General features: G+C 38.2%; 1 protein-coding gene across 2 annotated transcripts in view; it reads left to right on the forward strand.

The window, feature by feature from the left end:
- Window positions 1-4035: 4035 nt before the first annotated feature.
- LOC127410695 (kelch-like protein 29) overlaps window positions 4036-14769 on the forward strand; it is a 174852-nt gene continuing 164118 nt past the window's right edge. For both annotated transcript variants that reach the window (XM_051645862.1, XM_051645863.1), the window contains exon 1: window positions 4036-4179. The gene's annotated coding sequence lies outside the window, so the exon portion shown is untranslated. The remainder of the gene's footprint in view (window positions 4180-14769) is intronic.

The raw sequence follows: 14769 nt of genomic DNA on the forward strand, positions 1-14769 counted from the left end.
AGAAAACAAGTTCATATTCATTTTAAATCACAGAAATTCCACCAAATTTCACAGTGGGTGCAAGACACTGTGGCTTGTAGGCCTCTCCAGGTCTCCGTCTAACTATTAGATGACCAGGTGGAGGATCGGTGATGATCTGGGGGTGCTTCAACAAGGCTGGAATCGGGCAGATTCGTCTTTGTGAAGGACGCATGAATCAAGCCACATACAAGGTTATCCTGGAAGAAAGCTTGCTTTGACAATGTCCCTCAACTCTGAGGATTGGTTTTTCCAGCAGGACAATGCTCCATGCCACACAGCCAGGTCAATCAAGGTGTGGATGGAGGAGCACCGGATCAAGACCCTGTCATGGCCAGCCCAATCTCTAGACCTGAACCCCATTGAAAACCTCTGGAATGTGATCAAGAGGAAGATGGATGGCCATAAGCCATCAAACAAAGCTGACTTTTTGCTCCAGGAGTGGCATAAAGTCACCCAACAGCAATGTGAAAGACTGGTAGAGAGCATGCCAAGATGCATGAAAGCTGTGATTGAAAATCTGGGTTATTCCAGCAAATATTGATTTCTGAACTCTTCCTAAGTTAAAACATTAGTATTGTGTTGTTTAAAATGAATATGAACTTGTTTTCATTGCATTATTCGAGGTCTGAAAACACTGCATCTTTGTTGTTATTTTGACCAGTTGTCATTTTCTGCAAATAAATGCTCTAAATGACAATTTTTATTTGGCATTTGGGAGAAATGTTGTCAGTACTTTATAGAATAAAACACAAATGTTCATTTTACTCGAACACATACCTATAAATAGTAAATCCAGAGAAACTGATAATTATGCATTGGTCTCTTGATTTTGTCCAGAGCTGTATATCTTGTCAGATCAATGTTGGCGCCCCCAAATCCCCCCACCCCCAGGAACAGTGAAGGTGAAGTAAATACGGAGAAATATGCTACATGTAACAAAAGTATATAATCCTATAATTTTAGCATACTCTGTTTTTTTTCCCCACACAGCTGTATTAGTGCCTGTAAATGAAAAGTACTAAATATAATATATAAGCAATATCACCAGGCCCTAACACACACACACGTTGGTATTTGTGGTTTATGAGGACTCTCCATAGACATAATATATTCTGTACTGTACAAACTATACAGTGGCAAGAAAAAGTATGTGAACTCTTTGGAATTAGTTGGTTTCCTGCATTAATTGGTCATAAAATGTCATCTGATCTTCATCAAAGTCACAAGTATATACAAACACAATGTGCTTCAGCTAACAACACACAAACAATTATAATCTTTCATGTCTTTACTGAACACATCACATTAAACATTCACAGTGCTGTGGAAAAAGTAAGTGAACTTTGTAAGTGACTACCTTGTTGTTGTTACCTGGATGATCCACAGCTGTTTTTTTTTTACTTTTGTGATAGTTGTTCATGAGTCCTTGTTTGTCCTGAGCAGTTAAACTGCCCACTGTTTTTCAGAAAAATCCCCCAGGTCCTGCACATTCTTTGGTTTTCTAGCATCTTCTGCATATTTGACCCCTTTCCAACAGTGACTGTATGATTTTGAGATCCATCTCTTCACACTGGGGACAACTGATGGACTCATACACAACTATTACAAAGGGTGAAATCCTTCACTGATGCTCAAGAAGGCAACATGATGCAAATGCATCACTTTTTCCACAGCACTGTGAATGTTTAATGTGATGTGTTCAATAAAGACATGAAAGATTATAATTGTTTGTGTGTTGTTATCGTAAGCACATTTTGTTTGTCTATACTTGTGATGAAATTAAATTAAAAATTAATGCAGAAAACCAATTAATTCCAAAGGGTTCACATACTTTTTATGCTAACCCTCACAGAAAACCTTCTGCATTTTTACATTTAAAAAATCCTTCATAGAGTATGTTTTTTTTTTAAAGCATTTTGTTTTGTGAGGATGCTTGAGTGTTTGTTTATAGCATAATTATATGTGTATAATATAGAATAAGCCTAGTGAATAGTCTTCGTAAACTATATATACCTGAACACACACACACACACACACACACACACACACACACACACACACACACAAATAAATAAATAAATAAATAAAAAATCCATAGACAAGTTATATGGCCTTTGGAGTCATTCCAACTATATTTTAAAATAGTCATGTGATGGTGACAAAAATATTTGCACCTATAAGGAAGCATAAATGTTTTTCTTTTTGTATGAACACTTTTCAAACTGCTTCAAAAAGTAACAAATATACAATTCAGAACACAATTTAAATAACACAAAGTAGTAGTAAAAGTACATAAATTATATTTTCAAAAATAAATCAAGAATTGCAATTAAATGTGTTGTCAGTTTCTTGTTTCTTTCTTGTCTAGTTATTTTTTGTACCCTTTGAGAATTTGGCTTGCAGGGTATATTTCCTGAATGATGTCTCTTGAAATGTCACTATTTCTAAGTGCATGCACCATTATTTTCAATAGAAACAGAAGCAGAAAAAAATGCTTAATTGTTCCAAATGATTGGTTCTAAGCAACCTCTCCATCACAAGCAAGTCCCCTATGCACTGCATATACTGCATACCCCATTTTTGCGCCCCTGTATCTTGTATATTATACATGAATTTGTTGAAGCTCCTGCACTGACACATCATCAACAGAAGATGCCAGTCATGCATTTGACGTGAATGTGAGATTCATTATACAGTATATACAGAACTTCAAGTATTAACCTGAACTGACTCATAAACATGTTGGGTTCACCCAGGATGTGCTTTTTTGTGAAAAGCAAAAGATGACAAGAATGAAAGTTTTGAATCTACTGCTTACGTTGACTCCAATACATGCATTTGGTTTTCACTAAAATTTAGGGATAGTTTTCAAAAGGTCAATATATATGAGGTTTTGATTTAAAAGTCAAACACCTTTGACACGCTATTAAATTAGAATAATTTTTATGACTACTGTCAAACTAGTTCTTGTAGAATTTTGTACCACTGGCGTACATTAAGGAAACCAGAACACTGAACTGTTGTTATAACAACAGGGGAATTTTCCATCAGGCTAATATCAGGTACTATATCACCCTGTAGCTCTTGTCTGGTTGCCTGCTATAGCTAAGCAGGGTTGAGCCTGGTCAGTACCTGGAAGGGAGACCTCCTGGGGAAAACTAAGGTTGCTGCTGGAAGTGATATTAGGGAGGCCAGCAGGGGGTGCTCACCCTGTGGTCTGTGTGGGTCCTAATGCCCCAGTACAGTGATGGGGAAACTATACTGTAAAAAGGCACATCTTTCGGATGAGAGGATAAACTAAACAGGAGGCCCTGACTCTCTGTGGTCATTAAAAATCCACCCCTAAAGAGTAGGGGTGTAACCCTGGTGTCCTGGCCATTGGCCCTTATCAATCATGGCCTCCTAATAATCCCCATCCAATAATTGGTTGTATCACTCTACTCTTTCCTCTCCACCAGTAGCTGGTGTGTGGTGAGTGTACTGGTGCACTATGACTGCCATCACATCATCCAGGTGGATGCTGTACACTGGTGGTGGTTGAGGAGAGTCCCCCTATACTATGTAAAGCACTTTGAGTGCCTAGGACAATGCTGTATAAATGTAAGGAATTATTACTATCAGGGGCAGGTTGTCATGTATATGTTGTAATTTTGCACAATTAATTTTGCATTGCAATCACTTCTGTCAGCCAATACAATGATTTTACTGTTACGTTTCCTAATTTTACTATTTCATAAATACCTTTAATACGATTTAAATATGGTTCACTTCCCACTGTGCCATGCAGCAATTCAAACAGCATTTAAAATGCTATTTAAAACTTCCTGCACTTCCACAGTGTGTCGACAGAGGCCGCTAGGTGTCCATTAATAATAGAGTGTTAAAGGGGCGGAGCAGAGAGAGTGTTACTGAAACAAACACACACACACACACACACACTCACAGAGCACCGGTCAGTGTGTGAGCAGGCCGTCTGTACATACGCATACACACACTGAAGATCCGAGCATCATCATCATCATCATCATCATCACTGGTGTGTATGAACGCCTTTCACACTCACAGCAGCAGCACGAGGATTTCTGAGAGAATGAATCACAAGAGCTCAGTGTGTCCAATGGACAGATCCATTTAAACAAGCACACCGGCGGACTGAAGGTAAGACTGCTGGACTTTCTACATCATACTGGCTTATTAAACTAATGCTGCTGGAATATTACTGCAATGCATGTGTGATAAATGAATGTGATTCTCTGAATGCCTTTTGTATGGAGACAGACTTGTATAACATCTCCAAAGGCTGTCTTATTTACCTATATGGATAAAACTATAGATTCTATACTACATATGTGCTGATCTATAGCTGATACCTGGATCTTTTGGAAGGGCATAGTGTTGGCATTAGTCCTGGCACACTGCATGGTTCTGCCCACTTGAATTGGGAAAAGAGTTTCTGGAAAACCAGATTTCACTTTTCCAAACAGAAGTCCAACAGTTACAGGTGTGCATCCATTGAAACTGGTTTATAAATATTTGCACTTGTTATTTGATACTGATTTTTGGTTCCAGAATTAAGCATTTAATTACACGTGGGTGTTAAAATGTATTTGTTAAATAATTTGTTGCATGTTTTGCAATTTCACAGACTTGAAACTTTTATTTTAAGTAAGTTCATTGTAGTTTTATTTTGGGTTAAATTACAATTTCAAGTTGAAAAAAAAAAATGCATATTGAATGTCAAAGCTTGCAAAAGGCACACAATAGTCCCCAAAGTGTTTTTATAATCAGTGGCTGCTTAAAAGCATGGTTAAGGACATTATTTATTGTGTCTTCAACATAAATCATTGGTAAAAGTCACATTTGACTGTCATATTGAATATTCAACATTTTAGCACATTTTTCTATGTTGCAATTAAAGCAACCTTATAAATGGACATTCCCATAAAAGCTGTGTAATAATGTTTAGTGTTAAATTTCACTGTTAAGGGAAAATTAAAGGGCCTTAAAATGAGTTTGATAAGTCTTTATGATAAAACTTCAGCTTATATGTGCAGTCTAAAGTATTTAAGATTATATGATGAGATATTCCAGAATTGTAAGTTACATTTTTAGACTATTGTAAATTCACACAGATGGTTAAAATTGCTGCCAGCTCTTTCAGCTCCATGGTGACTACACAGAGCAGAAATGAAAAAAATTTAACAGAGATCTGTCTTGGAAAAGCCCTTAATTGAGTTTTGTCCTCATGTTGACGCTGGTCTTTAAGTCTTTAGGCTTCAGTAAGTGTTGGAGATCTCCAGATCAGAGCAGTTTGATGGATTTCACACTGAACACTGAACAGTTCTCTTCTGGAGATATTCAGCACATGAGTGAGTTTAGACTCGAGCGAACAGCAGTCTTGTCTGTGTACCGAGTTCAAATATGGTCGAGTGAATCTCACAAAACCTGTCAAGAACCAGTCCGGGTCATTTTTCACCCCAAAATCAAAAGAAAATGAAGAGATTCTAGAGATTTGGTCTCTTTCCGGAAGAAGCATGATTTCTTGTATTACCATAAACTGTTATTCTTCTGTTTTTCATGACAGTTTCAACACACTCTCACGGTGAAATCTTAAGGATTTGTGCAACTTTTCTAAATTTGGCTAATTCGTATGATATCGTACTACTTTCACTACAGCGAATGATATCGCTGGACATCGTTTCCATCTAGTACGTGACAATTACTTTCTTCTGTCCCTATCATGTTTACACACTCTATTGATCGGTTAGATTTAGATAAGGGGTTTGGGTAAGGGCATAATATTAATAAGTACATCCTTAACGCCTCGTGCGTGAAACTCACGCTTACTTCCACATTAGACATCCGGGCATTTGCACGTGTACAAATTCATACGAGCGAACTCGTACGAAATAGCCAACTCATAAAATATGTACGAATTTTCATGAGATCGGGTTGACGGTTTCTTGAAATAATTTTTACTAGAGGGCAAGAGAATTGATTAAATGTCTCAGAGGTTTTTTAAAGCAGTTTCATGTTGAAGTGACATTGAAAAGCATGTATAAGTGTCCTCATGTCCTCTGAGCAATCATCGGCAAACATGATGTGGTTAATTAGCTATTTAAGATGGTTGTTTTTTATTGAACTTTTTTATCAGGAGCTTTGTGATTTATAGGGGAATAAAAGAGCACACCTGTACTAAGTGATGTGAATCCATCAGAGACACTGTGTGGTAATAAATACTTTAAAATTCATTAATTCATTACAGATGTCCTGATTTGATTCGATTTCAGTATTCATTTGGGTATATTTCATTTATAATGTCCATTAGCTTACCTACGGTATGAAAGAAATTCTCTCTCAGCTGATGCTGTGAATTAGACAGGGAATCTTCTAACTTGGTCAATTAAATTATAAGTTAAAAATTAACAACAGGGCACAAACTATGCAGTTCAATTGCAGTTTATTTAACTGTTATAATAATCAACAAAACCATAACTGAAGTAAACTTTATATAGAAAAATAGTAAAAGTTTTTAAATGATAAATACCATGGAATATATACACTATATTGCCAAAAGTATTCGCTCATCTGCCTTTAGACGCATATGAATTTAAGTGACATCCCATTCTTAATCCATAGGGTTTAATATGACGTCGGCCCACCCTTTGCAGCTATAACAGCTTCAACTCTTCTGGGAAGGCTTTCCACAAGGTTTAGGAGTGTGTTTATGGGAATTTTTGACCATTCTTCCAGAAGCGCATTTGTGAGGTCAGACACTGATGTTGGACGAGAAGGCCTGGCTCGCAGTCTTCGCTCTAATTCATCCCAAAGGTGCTCTATCGGGTTGAGGTCAGGACTCTGTGCAGGCCAGTCAAGTTCTTCCACACCAAACTCGCTCATCCATGTCTTTATGGACCTTGCTTTGTGCACTGGTGCGCAGTCATGTTGGAACAGGAAGGGGCCATCCCCAAACTGTTCCCACAAAGTTGGGAGCATGGAATTGTCCAAAATCTCTTGGTATGCTGAAGCATTCATAGTTCCTTTCACTGGAACTAAGAGGCCAAGCCCAGCTCCTGAAAAACAACCCCACACCATAATCCCCCCTCCACCAAACTTCACAGTTGGCACAATGCAGTCAGACAAGTACCGTTCTCCTGGCAACCGCCAAACCCAGACCCGTCCACCAGATTGCCAGATGGAGAAGCGTCACTCCAGAGAACGCGTCTCCACTGCTCTAGAGTCCAGTGGCGGCGTGCTTTACACCACTGCATCCGACGCTTTGCATTGCACTTGGTGATGTATGGCTTGGATGCAGCTGCTCGGCCATGGAAACCCATTCCATGAAGCTCTCTACGCACTGTTCTTGAGCTAATCTGAAGGCCACATGAACTTTGGAGGTCTGTAGCGATTGACTCTGCAGAAAGTTGGCGACCTCTGCACACTATGCACCTCAGCATCCGCTGACACCGCTCTGTCATTTTACGTGGCCTACCACTTCGTGGCTGAGTTGCTGTCATTCCCAATCGCTTCCACTTTGTTATAATACCACTGACAGTTGACTGTGGAATATTTAGTAGCGAGGAAATTTCACAACTGGACTTGTTGCACAGGTGGCATCCTATCACAGTACCACGCTGGAATTCACTGAGCTCCTGAGAGCGGCCCATTCTTTCACAAATGTTTGTAGAAGCAGAAATCAGTTTGTGTGGCCACAGATGTTCCAGAACCCTGGAACGTTCTTGATTTCTTAAAGGGATAGTTCACCTAAAAATGAAAATTCTCTCATAATTTACTCACCCTTGTGCCATCCCAGATGCATATGACATCTTTGACGTTCTTTCTTCTGCTGAACACAAATGAAGATTTTTAGAAGAATATCTCAGCTCTGTAGGTCCATACAAAGTGAATGGGTGCCAACATTTTGAAGCTCCAAAAATCACATAAAGGCAACATAAAAGTAATCTATAAGACTCCATAAGTGTTTTAATCCATATCTCAAGAAGCGATATGATAGGTGTGGGTGAGAAACAAATAAATATTTTTAAGTCTTTTTTTTTTTTTTTGCTATAAATTCTCCTCCCTGCACAGTAGGTGGCGATAAGCATGAATGTGAATGTGAATCACCAAAAACACAAGAAGAAGAATTTGAAAGTGAAAGTGGAGATTAATGGTAAAAAAGGACTTAAATATCAATCTGTTTCTCAACCACACCTATCACATCACTTCTGAAGATATGGATTTAACCACTGGAGTCATATGGATTACTTTTATGTGCTTTTGGAGCTTCAAAGGTCTGATCACCATTCACTTTGTATGGACCTACAGAGCTGAGATATACTCTAAAAATCTTTGATGGTGTTCTGCAGATGAAAGAAATTCATACACATCTGGGATGGCATGAAGGTGAGTAAATGATGAGAGAATTTATATTTTTGGGTGAACTATCCCTTAAAGGCGCGACTACATTTACCTTTGCACTGTGAAATTCCGTGGGCGAAATACAGTAATCTCAATGCGAATCCGCGTGATCGTGAATTTCACGCGATGGACTTCAGGTGGTAAAGAAATTCCCAAGTTCAAGTTTGGTGAACTTTGACAGGGGAATTTGTAATAGAAAGTTATTTGGTTTGGCAGTGACCTCTGTGTGGGTGCGTATTTCGTACACAGCTACACTGAATATTCACAATGGATAAGGATATCATTTTAACAGAGAGTATACTCTCACAGAGTATAAAGTTCAGCATTAAAAAGAGGCAGCTTGTCAAAAAGAGTTTTGCTGGTTTTTCAAGTGCTCAACATCCGCCCACGCCATTTTTGCCCACTGAATTTCACCGTGCAAATGCAAATTTGACCGTGCCTTTATAACTGATGTATCATTGAGTCATGGGTCATTTTATGCTCTTTAAAGCCTTTTTTAAAGCTGATAGCTGGATACTTTGAAGACAGTTTTTTAGTGATGTTGAGGCTGAGATATCATGCTGGGACCCCTGCTGTGTGGCGCTCTCTGGGGCCTTCGCCTCTTAGATCCAGACAACTTAATTGGCACATGTCAGAAGATATAGACAGAGATTGCGGGGAAAAATATTTAAGTCAAGGGAGCAGATGTCTGTGTCCCGGGATAGACCGAGATCAACACTGACAGCCGTGAATGGAATCTGGAAAATTAGTTCTGTCACAACAAAATTAGGAAATCTAGTGCCATATTGACAATGAATGTTGCACTAATTTTATATAATGGTAGCAGAATATCTATTATCTTTGCTGGAAATTTGAAATGGTTATATTTTGCATAACCACAATGCCAATTGTGGGTTAATTCAGTGTATTAAATGACTAAATGATTAAAACTAACTTTTAGTAATTGGGTGGATGCAAACCAAAAGATAAGTTTATTCATAACACATGCAAAAACAGCATAATATTATGTTGTGTTAAAAACAAAAGCATCAAGGCAGTAAAATGAATGTTGTAAAACTAATTATGTTAATGCTAAATTCAGATAGGATGGACCACATAGCTGTATATTAAATAGCGGTGTAAATAAATCATATAACATTTTTATATGTACACTATATACAGTTGAAGTCAGAAGTTTACATACACCTTTGTCAAATACATTTATTCTCACAATTCCTGACATTTAATCGTAGAAAACATTCCCTGTCTTAGGTCAGTTAGGATCACTACTTTATTTTAAGAATGTGAAATATCAGAACAATAGTAGAGAGAATGATTTATTTCAGCTTTTATTTCTTTCATCACATTCCCAGTGAGTCAGAAGTTTACATACACTTTGTTAGTATTTGGTAGCATTGCCTTTTAATTGTTTAACTTGGGTCAAATGTTTTGGGTATCCTTCCACAAGCTTCTCACAATAATCTGCTGGAATTTTGGCCCATTCCTCCAGACAGAACTGGTGTAACTGAGTCAGGTTTGTAGGCCTCCTTGCTCGCACATGCTTTTTCAGTTCTGCCCACAAATTTTCTATCAGATTGAGGTCAGGGCTTTGTGATGGCCACTCCAATACCTTGACTTTGTTGTCCTTAAGCCATTTTGCCACAACTTTGGAGGTATGCTTGGGGTCATTGTCCATTTGGAAGTACCATTTGCGACCGAGCTTTAACTTCATGGCTGATGTCTTGAGATGTTGCTTCAATATATCCACATACTTTTCCTTCCTCATGATGATATCTATTTTGTGAAGTGCACCAGTCCCTCCTGCAGCAAAGCACCCCCACAACATGATGCTGCCACCCCCATGCTTCACGGTTGGGATGGTGTTCTTCGGCTTGCAAGCCTCACGCTTTTTCTTCCAAACATAACGATGGTCATTATGGCCAAACAGTTCACTTTTTTTTTCATTAGACCAGAGGACATTTCTCCAAAAAGTAAGATCTTTGTCCCCATGTGCACTTGCAAACTGTAGTCTGGATTTTTTTATGGCGGTTTTGGAGCAGTGGCTTCTTCCTTGCTGAGCAGCCTTTCAGGTTATGTCGATATTGGATTCGTTTTACTGTGGATATAGATACTTGTCTACCTGTTTCCTCCAGCATCTTCACAAGGTCCTTTGCGGTTGTTCTGGGATTGATTTTCACTTTTCGCACCAAACTACGTTCATCTCTAGTTGACAGAATGTGCCTCCTTCCTGAGCAGTATGATGGCTGTGTGGTCCCATGGTGTTTATACTTGAGTACTATTGTTTGTACAGATGAATGTGGTATACATTTCAGGCATTTGGAAATTGCTCCCAAGGATGAATCAGACTTGTGGAGGTCCACAATTTTTTTTTTCTGAGGTCTTGGCTGATTTCTTTGGATTTTCCCATGAATGTTTGAATTACAAGGCCAATATTATAATCACTATGCTAATAAACCCCCATCCACATGCTAATCATGCTACTACAGTGAATTATTTAGGTAATTAAAGTAATAGTAATTAATGTTGACATTTACAATTTCTATATCATATGTAGCTATTTGTTCTAGATTAAAGTGAAATTGCTTTAAATTACCTGTCAGACATTTTTACCCACATCTTACCCCTGCTAAAAATGAGTTGATCAGACTAATGTATTAATATTCTGTAGCCCATTTCAGTTTTCTTGTACATTGATTCAATCTTGACAAATTACTACATTTCCTATGTTATGGCCAAGATGGGCAGTATATTTTGAAATGCTAAAATCACATCTGCATGCAGGCTGTTCTTTATTAACATTAAGAAAATATGAATGACAATAAAGTGGATGTTTCCTTCAGATTGGAGTTGTTTAAAGCAGTTCCTGGAGATCTTTCCTGCAGTTTAGATTCAGTGCTGCTCCAAAACACGTGCCTGTAATTATCATATAAACCTGCAGACCTTGATTATCTGGTTCAAGTGTGTTTCATGAAGTCAGAGCTTAGCTATGTTGGACCATTATATCTGTTCACAAATATAGCCTTGCTGTCTACTGTATTCTTATGGGGCGTTCACTATGAAAACATTTTTACGTCCATCTGCACTGTTTTTCAGTTGTCTTTTTGTAAACATGCGAAGGCAGTGGGATAATGGACTGTTCAGACTAGTGGTGGACCGATTTGGGTTTTTTAATTGCCGATGCCGACATCCAGAGAGCAAGGTGGCCAACAAGCTGATACAATGCCGATATATCACACAATATAACATAGTAAATAGCAAACATAAAATTGCTAATAAAAATAATAATAAACTCTTATTTAGCTTTATATTTACAAAATTTCACACAAAACTAAAAAATAATATTGCATTTTAAATGGTAGATAGCAGTTTCTTCAGATTTCTGTTTAGTCATCAAATTTTAGTAATTCATTTGCACATGAAGAAATTTTATGTTTTAGGAAGAAGGAAATACCAGTACACACAGTAGTCCAGCAACCATGGATGGCCTGTCCATGGTTGCAAATGCATTTACTCAAAAAATATCGAATCAAACCAACTGTACACACAGATAATAGTGAATAAGACATTTTCTTGTAGCACACGTGAAGCTCTTTTACCTTGGGCTGCATCCGAAAACGTAAGCAGCTGACTTGCTACATTGCTGCCTAATCAGTTAATGGCTTAACTGACAGCTGTTTTGAAAGAATGGAATTTGTAAGGAAACTGATCTCTGAACAGTTTGAAAAGCACCTTATTTTCATCATGCCTCCGGAGGCAGCGTTTTCCTGGTTTCGGACACAGCCTTGAAGTTGCACAGTTGCGCTTGTGCGGATCCCGTGTGAGCCTCAATCTCCTGACAGTTTAAACAGCCTGGATCGCCTGCTTGGATTGACACGGACTGACCATCATGATTTGTGAATCAGAGGAACTTTTGATCCTGATCCTGAAGTTTTTGATTCTGGCTGATGGAATACATGCTTTAGAGGTTAATAAATGAGCATTCCACAGGACGCTGGATCTGCTGAAGTTGTGTGAGGTTGGTTTATTATATCTGTTTAAACGAGATATGCTCATATTTGCAGACAGTATATGATATTAGTTTTCATTGATATTTGCCATTTTATCATTTACAGGGAACTGAGGAGAGAGCGGGAGAATGAAACAGGCGAGCACTTTAACATTATGAGCTTAAATGTGTCTGCTGCGGCTCTGATATGCAGACCGTTTAAATGACACTTTGTTGCACACCGGTCTATTATTGTAGTAACACGATGGCACGTAACAACAAAACAAACTGTGACTGGCCGTTTACATGCAAACAGGCAATTTTCGGCACCCTCAAGAAAAAAATCGGCCAAACGGGAAAATTTATCGACCGATGCCGCTAATTAAAAAAGTCAGAATATCGGCCGATTTATCGGCTTCTGCGATATATTGGTCGATCACTAGTTCCGACTGAATACGTTCTTGCGCTAAAAAAGCTAGATGCAGCGCAAAGCATATAACAGAACGCAGGTGTCTCAAGATGCACTTTTAAAAGTTGACCTTCTTTTTTACCCCACACAGCCTTAAAAAAAAATACAGCTGGATGCAGTGGAAAAAATAAAATATAATAAAGAGAGAGTTTTCCAACATCGTAACGTCATGTCTAAAGCTAAAAAAACTAAACAAATTAAAGTGAGCTTTAGAGATAACCCATCAAATATTTAATACTTAAAATGCTTATTTCTCAGTAGAAATAGTCATACGCTAAAAAAAGTTACATTTGTAAATAATTTAACTTCTTTTGTCAGCGTTATTAAAATCTGCCTTTAAAAACTGACCCGACTAAGACATCTTAGTAGACAGGATGTTAGATTTGAATGTGCCATGTTGCCTTCCTACTGTACCTCATACATTTTACAAGTGATTTTCTTTCCAAAACCCAAACATAGAAAGGCCAAATTGTCACAAAGAATGTATTCATGGGGTGTTATATCCATTCTAGGTCAATATTTTATATGCTTCTCTATTATAGTACATAATCAGTGCCAATAAAGAACGTGTTTGCACTGTGTTCGCTTTAAGGAGCTGCCGGCTAAAGGTTAATTGCTTTTGCTAATGTTATTGAGGCACCCTTCTAAAACTGGGTCGTTTGCGCTCCTTAGATGATGCCCTTCTCGACTGGAGCTGTTTCTAGCTTTCTTGATGAGGAGATTGAGCAGAACGCATCTTACACAAGGTGTTGTGTTCTATAAAATTGCTCCTTGGGCCCTTATGCTTAAGAGTAAACTGCTTTCATGGTAGATGTCTCAATATTTTGTTTATAGCACCGTGTTGAATAGACAAGAGTCTTGAAATCTTTCATGGGTTCTTGACCGTGTCAGCCTGCATTAACCTCACCAAATTTTGTTACATTTTTCTCCAAACAAGACTTAGGGCTCTGTTTTCGTGAGTGCGCAGAGTGCAGCGCTACGACCAACGTCTCAAGCCTTGTTTATACTTTCACCTAGCACCGCATCGCCTCTCGTGTGCGCAGCTTTTGGTGGCTCAAGCACTTTTATTTGTTTACAGATTTGTTTACATATACAAATGCATGAACTCCAATTAAATTTAGAACACGTTAAAAAAGTTATTTTACACATTGTAAAATAAACGAGCTGTTCAGTTGTATATTAATGAAACCAAACTTTAGCGTATCGTTTGAATAGGCTTACTTGTCTTTCTGAAGAAGAACAACTGATGAGCTGCAACAGGTAATTTCGCTGTGAAAACATTGTCATTTTAACATTTTTATGCAGTAGTTATTTGCAGTAGTTTTACTCTGCCCCAAACGCATAGGAACATGTGCCATGTCCCTTTCTTTGAATTCGTCCAATGGGATTGAAGCAGTGAAAACGTACAAAAATTGGCACGTGCATGACCGTGCAAAACGGAGCTTTGCGAAGAACAGGTGAACGCTGTGATGATGCCACTTTGTGCACGCACACCCTTGCGAACAAGCGGCTGCGTCGAGTATAAACCAAGCTTTATCCAGTTTTCGAGAGAGCGCTAATTCTTAGTGCAGTTTTCGTGCCAGTGGCCGTGGCTGGGAGTGTTTGCATAAACTGTGGGTGTATTGCATGTTAGTGAAGTGACGTAAAGCGCAATTTGCTGTTTTCCTCTGAAATAGGTCATTGCGCCAAGACGTTTTAAAACCAGTTTAGAGATTCCACTAGTTGGTGGTAATAAAGTCCATGTCCAAACTTTTAAAATATAGTGAAAAATTAAATTAAATCCCTGACAATCACTGTTGTAGCCATTTTATGAAACAAACATTTTTGAGATTTGTGTTAAACGATCTAGAGGTCATGGTTTATTTTTCAATTAAGT

The sequence above is a fragment of the Myxocyprinus asiaticus genome, chromosome 20, assembly GCF_019703515.2.
Source record: "Myxocyprinus asiaticus isolate MX2 ecotype Aquarium Trade chromosome 20, UBuf_Myxa_2, whole genome shotgun sequence".
Taxonomy (NCBI): Eukaryota; Metazoa; Chordata; class Actinopteri; order Cypriniformes; family Catostomidae; genus Myxocyprinus; species Myxocyprinus asiaticus.